The sequence below is a fragment of the Ursus americanus genome, chromosome 1 (assembly GCF_024610735.1).
Source record: "Ursus americanus isolate L20-20 chromosome 1, mUrsAme1.1.p, whole genome shotgun sequence".
In the NCBI taxonomy this organism is placed as follows: Eukaryota; Metazoa; Chordata; class Mammalia; order Carnivora; family Ursidae; genus Ursus; species Ursus americanus.
Window position 1 is genome coordinate 64347193 of NC_142127.1, and position 12638 is coordinate 64359830.

The following is a 12638-nucleotide window of genomic DNA, read 5'->3' on the forward strand; positions in this document are numbered from 1 at the left end:
CCAGTTTTAAAATAGATATAATAATACAACTCATCTCATAGACTCATTGCGTGATTTACTTGAAAGAGTATGGAAATCATCTAACACAGAACTTGACACATAGCTTGCTCTCAAAAAAGATTAGCCAGAATTTTATTTTCTTCAAAACGTGTCCTCACTAGTTATGGTAGTCATTAGAACTATTTCCCAAGTATATATAGGTCTACCTTCATTCCAGGCAAGTGGTAAATTAAACTCTGGGGTCCTTTTTTGGTTGGGAGGGCATGTAACATTCTGGCCAAAAGACTGTGAGCAAAAGTGATGCATGTCACTTACAAGTCAATAGGAGATCCTGTACAAGTCCTTCTCTTTGGTGAGGTGACCACTCATGTTCAGGCAGATGTCTGTCTGTCTACTCTGTCACCCTCAGCCTCTGCGTAATAACAATTAGTAAAACTCTAATTTTGGCCCACAATGAACACACAATAGAAATAAACCTTTCAGGTCTTAAGCCACCAGGATTTGATAAGCATAACCTACCCTGTCCTGCCTAACATATTTCACTTCTCAACATTAGTAACAAGCTTCTTATAGCCTGTAACTCAAATCAAGGGCTGGGTGACTCAGTCAGTTAAGTGTCTGCCTTCAGCTCAGGTCATGACCCCAGGGTCCTGGATCGAGTGCCGCTGTGTTAAGCTCCCTGCTCTGCAGGAAGTCTGCTTCTCCCTCTCTCTGCCTACAGGTCCCCCTGCTTGTGCACTCTCTCTCTCAAATAAATAAATAAAATCTTTAAAAAATATATTTAAAAAACCTCAAATTAATATGCCATGTTGAAACAGGCTTTTATACAAACCTGGCTCTGTTAACAGAATAGCTAAAAATACTAAGAATGCCTAGTACAAAGATAAGGAGGTATTACCTGTGTTATATAAAAATGGCAGAACTCTTTAAACATTGTAAAAGAAGGAAAGGAAATACTTACTAAATATATTTACCAGTTTTCCTGACCCAAGGATCTTATCAAACTTTATTCAATAGTCATAGTTTTTTCAAAGAATTAGTAATCAATTATTTAGAAAAGTCTTTTAATTTTTTAATATTTGAGTGTTCCTAATCAATGAACACCTTTTTTGTTTAATGTGGCAACCAAACACAGCTAGTTCTTACAAACCCAAGATTGACCAGAATATAAGGTATGCTTGAGTAACAAAAATTTTGCTGGAGTGTTTTATTGTTTGGAGATGGGAGTTGGTCTTGCTAATTTTGTTTATTTTATGAGGCCACTTATAATATCCATATTGACACTTCTGAGCTAGCCTTCAGTTTACTATTGTGTAAACGTGTGTGTGTGCTTATGTGTGTGTGTGTGTGTGAGAGAGAGAGAGAGAGAGAACAGAAGAAAGCAATTGGGAAGAGTTCTTTTGAAACTATATTCTTTAAGGAGAGAGAAAAATTGAAACACAGAGCAAGGCAGAGTGAACCCCTCTGCTGGCTACTATCCTTGAATGTGAGCATCTGTCTTCTGAAATAGGCTACCATGACAAAAATTGGCACTGTTCCCCTTAATGCTAGACTACATGTCAGAACTTCCCCAAGGCTTGGAAAATCACAACTGTATTTTACTTATTCAAGTCCTGGATCTATCAACACTAAACCTGCTTGTAATTCCAGGTCTTGCACCTCTAGAGAAAATTAAAACAGTTTGAAAGGATGCTTGAATTCTAATAATCTACATACATAGCATAATTTCTCATGTATGTCATTTCATTTGGTGCTCACAAAAATCCTAGAAGATAGGCAAGGCAAGAAATATTATCTTCATGTTATAGGAAGAAAAGCTGAAGATGATTTCCAATGAAGACATACAAATGGCTAACAGACACATGAAAAAATGTTCAAAATCATTAGCCATCAGGGAAATTCAAATCAAAACCACACTGAGATACCACCTTATGCCAGTTAGAATGGCAAAAATAGATAAGGCAAGAAACAACAATTGTTGGAGAGGTTGTGGAGAAAGGGGATCCCTCCTACATTGTTGGTGGGAATGCAAATTAGTACAGCCACTCTGGAAAACAGTGTGGAGGTCCCTTAAAAAGTTAAAAATTGAGCAACCCTATGATCCAGCCATTGCACTACTGGGTGTTTACCCCAAAGATACAGACGTAGTGAAGAGAAGGGCCATATGCACCCAATGTTCATAGCAGCATTGTCCACAATAGCTAAATCGTGGAAGGAGCCGAGACGCCCTTCAACAGATGAATGGATTAAGAAGCTGTGGTCCATATATACAATGGAATATTACTCAGCTATCAGAAAGAACGAATTCTCAACATTTGTTGCAACATGGACAGCACTGGAGGAGATAATACTAAGTGAAATAAGTCAAACAGAGAAAGACAATTATCATATGATTTCTCTCATCTATGGAACATAAGAACTAGGATGATTGGTAGGGGAAGAAAGGGATAAAGAAAGGGGGGGTAATCAGAAGGGGGAATGAAACATGAGAGACTATGAACTATGAGAAACAAACTGAGGGCCTCAGAGGGGAGGGGGGTGTGGGAATGGGATAGACCGGTGATGGGTAGTAGGAAGGCACGTATTGCATGGTGCACTGGGTGTTATATGCAACTAATGAAGCATCGAACTTTACATCAGAATCCGGGGATGTACTGTATGGTGACTAACACAATATAATAAAAAATCATTAAAAAAAAAAAAAAGAAAAGCTGAAGATGAGATAAAATAACTGATTTCCAGAAGGTCACATGTCACAACTACAAGGCTGGACTAGAATGCACCTGGGTCATCTAACATGACATCTTCCCAATAGCAACAATGCTTCCAGACAAGCCCAGGAGCTAAGACATAATTTCAGAGTTACTGGTAAAAGTGGCCTCTAAAAGTAAAAGGGGAAAGATTTTTAAAGATATATATCCCTGGGGAGATTCCTTTTATAAAAGAGAATGTCCTTTAGAGATTAATTTCTCTATTCTCATATCTTTTCATATATTTCTCTTATTAACAACAACCAGAGAATCCTTCAGTAAAACAAAAGAATAGCCAGCTGAGGCAGGAACATTTCTGATCAAACAAATCATTTAATTAGGATGTTACCCATCTCCTCAAGGAACAGCAAAGGAACACATTTTCTATCAGTATCATAATATTCCAGAACATCCCATTGGCATATGTTTCAACACTACCTTATTTCACCAGGCAGCCATTTATTTAATTTAATTACACTTTGAAATTCAGTACCTGGATTCCTTGGGTGGCGTAAAGGTGCCTCCACAGAAGCTCCCATGTGGTAAAACAAATGACCGAGGACAGAGGGAGGACTAAATGGCGCAGGCAGGTCAGATTGCACAGTTTGGCACCGCATTTAGTAAATTATAGTCAAGCAGCTTTTAGTTGCGTCCTAACTGTCCATTTTCAGATGGTACTTCTGCCAAACACCAGATCACTAGGACTCGTTAAAAAGCTCAAATAGCACATTCAAATTTGAAACTATAGGTCTTCTTTATTTCTAGTTTTTCAGCTGGCGGACAAGAAAAGCACTTTTGAGCAGAAAAAAAAAAGATGAAATAACTTACAGTGAATGGAAAATGTTAGGAAAGCGAGGGCTAGACAATTCTATGAGTCACTACTGAGATATCTAAAGGGATAGGGATTCCAGTCCACTCATTAAAGTGTGGGCTGAAATCTTGCTTTATTTTTCAAGAATTTCCATGGGAGGTACTTGGAGGGAAAAAGAGGCAGTGGTCACACTTGACTACAGCCAGAAAAGGCATATCTTGAGAGTGGTGAGACACTGGCATAACTTGAAGACACTCTACAACAGAGATGAGATTTCCAGTCATAAATGATTTTAAGAGACTTGACGGCACTATTTCAAAAACGAACATGATCCTCCAGAAAACTATTCTAAATGAATAAATGTAGTTTCTAAAATTATTTTTAATTTACTTCTGGGTTCATAAATACAACAGAATTAGTTTTGTCTAAGATTTAAAATCTTAGAATGCCTATTTCTAAAGAGGGAGGAAAATATTCTAAGATAGGAACTAATTTTAGATTCATAATTTTCTTTGTAGAAAGAAATTGCCACCTATTAAATTTTCACAACAGGAATAAGATGAAGAAATATTACCTTGCAGATATTAATTTAGAGTGAATACCATAATATCAACTATTTCCTAGAAACAAAAAATGGTTTATGCCTTTGAGACAATCTGCCTAAATCTGAGAAGTGTCAGTTCTATCCCCGAGAAGCCATGATGATGGGCAGTGCAATCCTGGCCCCGTTACTTATTAGCTTAAAGTTTCGGTGTCCTCTGTAAAAATGAAAAAATAAATAAATAAATAAATAATAATAGTACCTAATTCAGGGAGTTATTGTGAATTTAATTAAACAACATTTACAAAGTACTTAGCACATAATTAATGGTAGTTGTTTTTATTATTAAATATTTAAGAAATATTACCCACAAAAAGATAAAGAACAGCTGACTACATAAAGTTATTTGCATTTCCAGTTTTGTTACTGACCACTGAGATTCGGCACAGATGTGCCACAAGCACACTGAACACAGGATCAGTGACTTAAGGAAGGATAAGGGGAGTGCGGAGGATATATAATGATGTGTATTGGAAAAGCCCCACTTTCAGGCCCCTCCTCCATTCAGCTTGATAAGTATTTGATGACCTCACACTATGGCCCCACTCCCCCAGGAGATGCCTCATGCCTGCCTTCAAGAGCTACTCTCAATGATAAGACACGACTTGCACACATGGAACAATGAAATATATGATTAGATAGTAAAATGAACGGTATTATAAAGGTTATAAAGTGGATATTTAACAAATCATGTCAAATTATAAGATTTAGAGCCATACACAGGCAGAGTCACCTGCAAAAAAAAATACGATGATTAAACTATTATTAATATATCTCAAAATGCCATACTCTATACTAATCTGCAAAAAAAGAGTAAAATTCAACAACTTTTGGTCACTTTATTTTAGACATCTAGTTTACTTATGATTTCTAAATTAAACTGGAAATCCACTAACTTGGGTTTCATCTATCTGAATTTTAAATATAATATTCACCTAATAATTTCTCAAACATATCAAAATATAAAATTATGATTGTTTAACCTTTTTGAGATCAAACCATTCAAGGATTCTTAAAATTGTGTATTGTACATGTGCGAAAGGCAAACAGCAATGGCAGTGAAGTTTTGAATAGATGTCAACAGCTCCATAGGAAAAAAATCAGAAAAGAAAGTATGCCCCCTGGTGTTTATGGAATGAACAGATGTCAAACCGTTTCTGAACAGGAGTCATAGCTGAAAAAAGGTTTGAGTTGCTTCCCACTAATTTTCTAGATCTTGATTCCAGCATGTCATAACAAGTTTATGACCATGCATACGTAACTAAAGTTACTGCAGACAAGTCTAGTCCTTGCCTCTCTCCTCTGCAAAATACAGAGGTATAAGTTTATCTATCTTCTTGTGCTGATCTTCTTCCTATTTGAAATTTTTAGTACCCGAAAGTAAAAGAAGGTGTGTTTTCCTGAGTATGATTATGTAGTTATTAAAAAGCTCTATATGCAAGATCAAACAGTCAATAATGTAACTGGTGGCAAAAGAAAAGGAATCATATTGAACTGCCATCATTCCTTCACCTTTAGCTCCCATTAGAAACCAGAGTAAATCACACTTTAGAATCTCAGTGAATTGACAGGAACTCCAGCACTTAGAAACTGCCTATTGATCTCCTTGTTTCATATAGCTCTACAAACTCACAAATATTTTTTTGGACTCAGAAATATTTTTGACATTGATCATTCACAGTCATTTTGCTACATGCTCTTATTGATCGAGGTTATTGTTATAATTAAAGAGCAATGTAATATGTGGTTATAAGCACAGACCCTGGGGCCCAGACTGCCTCATTTTAAATCCCAGCTACACTGCTGAGTAGTTGGTGGCATAAACTGAGGATAGTTACTCAATGTCTTTGCCTCCTTTCACTCATTCATAAAATTGGGATCATATTTATAGCTATCTCATGGGGTTATTATACCAATATATAATAGAACTGTGCCTGTAGTAATTACTACACAAGAGATTACCAGCATCAACATTATCTGTTATTTTGTTACTATTTCATTTCTTCATTTTAGCCTATTATGCATTGTTACAATGCTTTATGCAAAATAAGGTTTTTAGGTTGGAATAATTTAAAATGTACTAGAGTATCCAGAAATAATCAAGAAATATGTATCTATGGGAAGAAAATAATACAAGTTTGCTGATATATGCAAAAGAAGTCTTGAGGAAATTGAGTCATACAATGTTTATGAATATGAAAAAAGAATATTATAATGATGTAGTATCAACATAAATGTTTTTATTTAAAAGTAACAATAAATCTAATTCAGGCTGACTTTAAAACCTAAACAGAATTGGGGCACCTGGGTGGCCCAGTTGGTTAAGGGTCTGACTCTTGGTTGCAGCTCAGGCTGTGATCTCAGGGTTGTGAGACTGAGAGCCCCTCATTGGGCTCCATGTTCAGCATGGGGTCTCCTTGAGATTCTCTCTTCCTTTCCCTCTGCCCCTCTCACTCATGCTCATGTGTGCTCCCTCTCTACTCTTTAAAAATAAATAAATAAAAATAAAATAAAACCTAAGAAGAATTTGTTGAATCTCATAATTAAAAAATTCAGACATATCAAATAAAGTCTGATCCAGTGGTGCAACAGTGACAAAAAAATACATGAATTCTTTCTATCTCAATTCTTTGCCTATATCTTCCTTCCAAAGCCACAAGCATGGACTTCTTTTCCCAGAATCCCCAGGGAGTACTGAGATTCCCTGTAATTTAGAATTCCTGCAATTGGGTCACTAGCCCACCATCTGTGTGACAAGAAAGATGGAACGTAATGATTGGCTTAGCTTCCCTGAAATCACATGGGTCGCCAAAAGAAGAAAAAGTCTGATAGAAATGGGGTAGGTAGAAACATATTTTAAGAAGACACACAACAAATACTGATCAATAGATGCAGAAAAAGCATTTGACAAAATACAGCATCCTTTCCTGATTAAAACCCTTCAGAGTGTAGGGATAGAGGATACATTCCTCAATTTCATAAAAACTATCTATGAAAAGCCTACAGTGAATATCATTCTCAATGGGGAAAAGCTAAGAGCCTTTCCCTTAAGATCAGTAACACGACAACGATGCCCACTCTTGCCATTATTGTTCAACATAGTATTAGAAGACCTTGCAACACCAGTCAGACAACAAAAAGGAAAAAAACGTACTCAAATTGGCAAAGAAGTCAAACTCTCTCTTTGCAGATGATATGATATTCTATACGGAAAACCCAAAAGACTTCACCCCCAAATTACTAGAACTCATAGAACAATTCAGTAATGTGGCAGGATACAAAATCAATGCTCAGAAATCACTTGCATTTCTATAAATGAACAATGAGACTGAAGAAAGAGAAATTAGGGAATCCATTCCATTTACAATAGCACCAAAAATCATGCAATATCTTGGCATTAACTTAACCAGAGACGTAAAGAATCTATATTCTAGAAACTACAGAACACTGATGAAAGACATTGAAGAAGACACAAAAAGATGGAAAAATATTCCATGCTCATGGATCGGAAGAATAAACATAGTTAAAATGTCTATGCTACCCAGAACAATCTACACTTTCAATGCCATCCCGATCCAAATACCAATGACATTTTTCAAAGAACTGGAACAAATAATCCTAAAATTTGTGTGGAACCAGAAAAGGCCCCGAATCACCAAGGAAATGTTGAAAAGGAAAAACAAAGCTGGGGGCATCACATTACTGGATTTCAAACTATACTACAAAGCTGTGATCACAAAGACAGCATGGTACTGGCACAAAAACAGACACATAGACCAATGGACAGAATAGAGAACCCAGAAATGGACCCTCGGCTCTATGGTCAACTAATCTTTGACAAAGCAGGAAAAAACATCCAGTGGAAAAAAGACAGTCTCTTCAATAAATGGTGCTGGGAAAATTGGACAGCTATATGCAAAAGAATGAAACTTGACCACTCTCTCACACCATACCCAAAGATAAACTCCAAATGGATGAAAGACCTCGATGTGAGACAGGAATCCATCAAAATCTTAGAGGAGAACATCGGCCACAGCAACTCTTTCACGACACATCTCCAAAGGCAAGAGAAACAAAAGAAAAAATGAACTTGTGGGACTTCATCAAGATAAAAAGCTTCAGCATAGCAAAGGAAACAGTCATCAAAACTAAGAGGCAACCCGCAAAATGGGAGAAGATATTTGCAAATGAAATTGCAGATAAAAGGCTGGTATCCAAGATCTATAAAGAACTTCTCAAACTCAATACACGTGAAACAAATAAATCAAAAAACGGGCAGAAGATATGAACAGGCACTTTTCCAATGAAGACATACAAATGGCTAACAGACACATGAAAAAATGTTCAAAATCATTAGCCATAAGGGAAATTCAAATCAAAACCACCTTGAGATAACACCTTATGCCAGTTAGAATGGCAAAAATAGACAAGGCAGGAAACAACAAATGTTGGAGAGGATATGGAGAAAGGGGATCCCTCTTACACTGTTGGTGGGAATGCAAGTTGGTACAGCCACTTTGGAAAACAGTGTGGAGGTCCCTTAAAAAGTTAAAAATTGAGCAACCCTATGATCCAGCAATTGCACTACTGGGTATTTACCCCAAAGATACAGACGTAGTGAAGAGAAGGGCCATATGCACCCCAATGTTCATAGCAGCATTGTCCATAATAGCTAAATTGTGGAAGGAGACGAGATGCCCTTCAACAGACAAATGGATAAAGAAGATGTGATCCATATATACAATGGAATATTACTCAGCCATCAGAAAGAACGATTACCCAATATTTGCAACATGGACGGGACTGGAGGACATTATGCTAAGTGAAATAAGTCAAGAAGAGAAAGACAATTATCATAGGGTTTCACTCATTTATGGAACATAAGAAATAGCAGGGAGATCAGTAGGAGAAGGAAGGGAAGGATGAAGGGGTGGTAAACAGAAGGAAGAATGAACCACGAGAGACTATGGACTCTGGGAAACAAACTGTGGGCTTCAGAGGTATTGGGCTAGGCCAATGATGGGTATTAAGGAGGGCATGTATTTCATGGAGCACTGGGTATTATACGCAAACAATGAATTATGGAACACTACATCAAAAACTAATGATGTACTGTATGGTGACTAACATAGCTTAATAAAAAAATTTAAAATAAATAAATGCACACAACAGAAAATTTAAAAAAAAGAAAAAACAAACAAACAAAAATACTGATCTACCTAAAATTAATTGGTAGGCAAACAGAATCCAACTAAAATTCCCATGTAGTTTTTCAGGGTCATTTAAGAATTTTAATCATTGAGAACTTTAGAAAAATGTACACGGAAAAAAAGTTAATTTGAAGACAAAACAACAGCAATGCTGGATAGCAATCTGATCTACCATATATAAAAATATATAAAGTTATGACAATTAAAACTGTGTAGTACAGGTGTAAAAGCAGGCAGATAAATCATTCAATAAATAATAGTATAACTGAATAACCACTTAGAAAAATTAAAATTTAGATCTTCCATTCACAATGCATATTAGAATAATTATAAATGGAGAAAGACTTAAGTCAAAAAAAAATAAGCCATTAAAAATGAGTACTTATTATCATATGGTTTCACTCATTTATGGAACGTAAGAAGTAGGAAGATCGGTAGGAGAAAAAAGGGAAGAAGAAAGGGGGGGGTAAACAGAAGGGGGAATGAACCATGAGAGACTGTGGACTATGGGAAACAAACTGAGGGCTTCAGAGGGGAAGGGGGCAGAATGGGATAGGCTGGTGATGGGTAGTAAGGAGGGCAGGTATTGCATGGTGCACTAGGTGTTATATGCAAGTAATGAATCATGGAACTTTACATCAAAAACTAGGTATGTACTGTATGGTGACTAACATAATATAATAAAAAAATTATTATTAAAAAAATGAGTACTTGTAAATGTAACCATTTAAAAAACATAAACAAATAAATAAAAGGACAAGTTAAAAAAAAAGAAAATCTTCTTCCAAACTTAAACGTTTCTATAGCAAACTGGAAAAACTTAAATAAATAAAAATAAATATTTATGAGTATATATGATTTTTCTGAATTGGGAAGGGCTTCCTTTATACAAAAAGAATTAAAAATGAAAATGAAAAGATTGTTAGATGTGACTATTTAAAAGAACTGAATTAAAATACCCTTTTACTTAAGTGAAATTTTATAACAAAATCAAAAGGTAAACCACATTCCAAGAAAAACATTTCCCTTAAATCTAACAAGGCGTAGAAATAAATAATTCTAACAGATCAATTAATCAAAACAAAAATGTAAAAGAAAATTGGTAAATGATATAAACTTACACTTCATAAAAGAATATTCATAACATGAAAAGTTGTTAATCTTGCAAGTTGGAAAAGAAATAAATATTAAAGCAATAAAGCATAACCTTTAAGGTATAAAAAGAGCAAAAGTTAAAATATATATAATAATGTCTTAGTTTGGTCTGCTGTATGTAAGTGCCATAGACTGGGTAGCTTATAAACAACAGGAATTTATTTCTCACAGTTTTTATGTTAGAAGTCTGACACCAGGGTGCTAGCATGCTCAAGTTCAGGTAACAGCAACCTTCCAGGTTCTAGACTGCAAACCTCTTGTATCCTCACATGGTAGAAATAGAGTAAACTAGCTCTCTGGATGCTTATCACGGCACTAATCCCATTCATAAGGGCTCCAGCCTCAGGACCTAATTACCATTCGAAGGCCCCACTTCCAATCATATTGTGGATTAGATTTCAACATATGAATGGGGCGTGGCAAACATTCAACCCATAATAATTGGTATACAATAAGGAAGTATTGTCATTCATACATAAAAGAATTATATATTGATTAAACTTGCTACAGAAAAATAGTTCACAATCTCTCTTAATAATCTCAAATATATTTTAATCCTTTCACACAATTTGTTATTTATTATTAAAGATGTCATTTAAAAACAAAGATTCATACACAAAAATATTCACCACATCATTATCAAATAAAAAATGAAAACAATAAAAAATGTTCCATAATAAGGGAACTAGAAAATAAATTAAGGTTACAGCTATATTATGCAATAATATGCAAAAGCTAAATATACATATAGAAAGTACCTATAGGTGTGAGAAAATTCTAAAAGTTCAGAGAAAAAACAGTATACAAAATGTGTGCTTTTGTGCATTCATGTCTGTGGTATGTGGGTGTGTGTGTGGGGGGGGTGTGTGTATGTAATCTCACTGAGGGAAACTGAAAAGAAATAAACAAAAATTGTTAACAGACACCTGGGTAGAATACAGGTGATGTTTATTTTCTTTTTTATAAGAATTTTCTATAGTACCTACTTTAAAATAATATAATGAAATCAAAAGCACTTTTCATGTATTAGAAAAGATTTCATTTGCAGTTAGGTTCTTATGAGTTATTTGCAAAATAATACTTTTTTAAAGAAAACATTCAATCATTAATATATATTATGTATAAATTCCTATTTTCATGTATCAGGTTTGTTTACAATGATGTACATTTGCAAAATACAGCAAAGAAGTATGTTTTAGTCATTATTAATCCCCCCAAAAAATTTATGACCAAACATAAACTCCCGAAAATACTTCTCAAATATAAGTCTTTTACTAGTTTAAATATTACTTTTCGATCACTTTTATAATGCTAAAGAAATAAAAATTGTTAAAAAAAAATGAATTCTATAATTGAGAAATTGGAGATAGCTACCAGCTAATTACTGGAGCCTTTTTGCATAACTGAAATAATGTGCATCAGATTTTTAAAAAATAATATACAATATTAATGTAATTATACAGATGTGTAGTATTTAGATTTGAGCAAGCTATAGCTGTATCACTTTATCTTCCAAAATTTTCCAACATCCCATTTGAATATTTTGGGAACTAGTGTTGAGTCTAGTCCTCAAAGGATTTTGACTGAAAAAATAAATGTGAGATTCCATCTTATAATTACTGAAAACACACACACATGCACACACATACACACGTTATTATACAAAGGACACTTCAGATCCCTTTTAGAAGGAGGTATGCTAGACATAACAAATACATGAATGGTATTAAACCTCAAAGCCAGAGAAAATGTCTTTGCATGAAAGGAACCCTGGTTGAATTAGGGAGGCCACCAGAAATGCACAAATTCAAAGATAATGGCTTTTTTATAGATTCCAAAGTACTGAACTTCATCCTTGATGATAAGCACATTTTAGTAAATAAAAAGTGTTTCAAAATTTTATATGCTATTCTTTTTATGCTGAGAAAATACAATATGTCAAAGAAACATCCAGTTAAATTCTCAGAACATTTAATGAAAGCATTTAAGAACTTTCTTTTAAAGAAAGTCATAGTGACTCTTAGCTAAATTCCATGGATTGATTTCATAAATCTGAATAAACATTTGGATTCCATACAGTTTGGGTATGGACAGCCCTCTCTCTAAAAGAA

At 34.8% G+C, this 12638-nt stretch overlaps 1 long non-coding RNA gene across 2 annotated transcripts in view; it reads right to left on the minus strand.

Moving 5' to 3' along the window:
- LOC123798130 (uncharacterized) overlaps window positions 1–12638 on the minus strand; it is a 222345-nt gene that overhangs the window by 83425 nt on the left and 126282 nt on the right. The gene's annotated exons all lie outside the window — the stretch shown is intronic.